Below are 2,841 nucleotides of genomic sequence, written 5' to 3'. Positions count from 1 at the left end.
TACAGAAGAAAAGAGATCTTCTGACTGCTTGAGATGGCCTACATTGATATGGATCTACTCTTCTTTGCTGAACTGCTAGTTACTATGTACTTTCTTTATTCTGCAGCTTCTCTAAGGCATTCTAAGTGCAAGTTATATAACTGTGCAATGGGAGAGGTAAGCTATTCTTACTTCAGCTTATCCAACATATTTTGCCTCCTCATCTGTTCATAACTAGTTTCTAACTCAGTTGAGTTATTTTTAATGGTAATTCAGTTGAGCTATGGCATATGGTGATGTTTCTATATCAAGTGGTTATCAGTGGATTGAAACACACACACATGTACACACACAGACACACACACAGAAATACATCATTGTTGCTTTAAAAGACTTCATGTAGACTGCACATACCCTTTTTACTTTAGAGTTTAAACTGAAGACTATTAATTTACATAAAATAAACTAGCATTAAGGAAGGCTTCTCTTGCTCCAAATAGATGTCTAAGATAAACTTTCTTCTTTTTCTCTTGCAAACATTTTTTTTTCTACCTAAAAGTCACACAATGCTACTCAAGCTCCAGTGAATGCCCTATTATCTCAAGCAAAATTTGTGAATGGAAACCACCAGATTAGGATGAGAGAATAGGAAATCATAAGAAACCTAGGTTATTGAAGTATACATTATATATTTAATATATATAATATTTTTATATATAATTTAACAGGCAAGAAGAAAGGTGCACTGAATTTTCAGTTGGGGCTTAAATGAATCATAAATATACAAAATAAATAAAATGTATTATTAAGAGATAAGAATGTGGTTCAGTGCCAGAGTTGCCTGTCTTGCATGTTAAGGGCTCAGTTTTATCCCTGCTCACTCTGGAGAGAACAATGGCAGAAAAATAATTGACTATTAGATGTAAATAAGAAACTGTGATTTGTTTGGGGAGGTTGGGTATGGATCACTTCATGAATTTGTGTGTCATCCTTGTGCACAGGCCCTGCTCATATTCCCTGTATAATATTATTTTTTAACAAAGCTAACATCAAGTGTCTTTATCAGAAAAATAGATTTTTATTCTTTTTTTTGATGTAAGTTGTGCCTGAGAAGCATATTAAACTTATGCTTTATAAATGTGATACTTAAAATGTGATCTCTAGATTAGCAGGGTGGCCCCACTTGGGATTTACTAGAAGTATAGAATCTCAATTGCTACCTCAGATTTATTGCATCAAAATTTATAAACTAAGAAGATCCTCAAGAAACTTTATAGACGTTAATACTACTCAATTGTGTTTTCAGTTCACTAACTATTACATCTGATGTAGGATTAGATTTTTACATGTCATCTTTATTGCATCTCTCAATGGCATTAAAACACACGCAAATGTATTATTTAGCTTTGTTGAATTTGTTTGTAGTGGCTAACAACCACACAATTAAGCCATACTCCTACCTTGCAGCATATAGCTATTTAGCTGAAATGAAGTGAATAATACTAATCACAAACACAGGGACCTTGAAGGTTAAAAATATTGCTCCCACACGCTGTGACTAGATCTGAGGAAAACTGCTTCTCAACACTCACACACCCCCTCCAACAATGTTTGTGCCATACAAAATGACCCTTGTCCACACTTAAAATGCAAAACCCAATGGTCATACGAAAGACATATGCCAATTCATGCTCTATTGTTTCAGCGCTGTTTCAATTGTACTCATATGCCGGGATTTTGCCTTGAACCCTTGTTTATAGGGATCCATTACTCACACATAGTATCTTCTTTTGCTCCACAATTACAAATGTAAGCCCATCAGCAAAAACCTCTTCTCTGACTATACTTTTCCACCGTACATTCACTCCCTTCTTTATTTTATATTATCTCTTGAAACTTACCTTTCTAACAGACAACTTGTGGTATGTAAACCTATATGAGTAGTTAAGCTACATATTAAATACTTTCTTCTTACCATCTTTGTTGCTTTGGATGCCTATGTTTGCTTAAACTTTTATTAATTTTATTTGTTTAACAAGAACTTGGAAAAATTATTCCAGAAAACCTGAATATTCTTTTAAGGAATGTAAGGAAATATCCTGATGACTATATTATAGACCATGTAGGATGGTAAATTCATGATAGTCAATGTTTATTAGCCATAAGTAAATATAGATGAGTCCATTTATAGATAAATATACAAATAGATATATAGGTACATGTAGAAATACCATACCTTCATGGTAACATGGTTTCTTATGCCTCAGGATTAAAGCGTAAATTGTTATATGTATAGCTATTATAAGGATCCTAACAGATGAGTATAAGTTAGGTGGCTCATGCTATCAAACAATGATGCTACTCTTTTATGAGGACATTAATAAACAGACATGAGAGAAATATAAGTATGGATAAAAGTAGAAAATGCCAAGCATAAACTACAATAGCTTTATTATTGTTTTCCCAAATAATGTTCCTTTGAAGTAGTAAAAATATGCAAGCCAAATTAGTTCAATTGGACTATCTTCTAAGTACCGTATATATGTAGGTCACCAAAGAATTCCCAAATCTGGACGAAGAGCTCAGCCTGAAGAAGCTGCCCCCGACCCGGCTCGTTCAAGGGCTGACAATGGCGGAGAAGTTCCAGTACTGATGGGGGATGAGTGATTTCTCACCGCCCTTCTGACTCTGCTCTCCAGCAGTTTATACCCTCTCTTTTTCACTGTCAATTAAATTGCATGCTGATACTCTTTTGACATGGATTTCTCTCAATGTTATTGTAATTCTGCGTATTATGCAGGTATGTGGTTGGTTTGTAAGTGGAACCTTTCCACTCAAGCGAACATGTTGAAATACAAATCA

The 2,841-nt window shown here is 34.4% G+C and overlaps 1 non-coding gene across 1 annotated transcript; it reads right to left on the bottom strand.

Annotated features, from left to right (window-relative positions):
• Positions 1-933: 933 nt before the first annotated feature.
• LOC129402914 (U6 spliceosomal RNA) lies at positions 934-1,045 on the bottom strand. The gene has a single exon (XR_008628934.1). It is a non-coding gene; the product is annotated as a U6 spliceosomal RNA (small nuclear RNA).
• Between the last annotated feature and the right edge of the window lie 1,796 nt (positions 1,046-2,841).

The sequence above is a fragment of the Sorex araneus genome, chromosome 2, assembly GCF_027595985.1.
Source record: "Sorex araneus isolate mSorAra2 chromosome 2, mSorAra2.pri, whole genome shotgun sequence".
Classification (NCBI taxonomy): Eukaryota; Metazoa; Chordata; class Mammalia; order Eulipotyphla; family Soricidae; genus Sorex; species Sorex araneus.
Note: the sequence above shows the minus strand (reverse complement) of the source record. Positions and strands in the feature narration are given on the sequence as shown.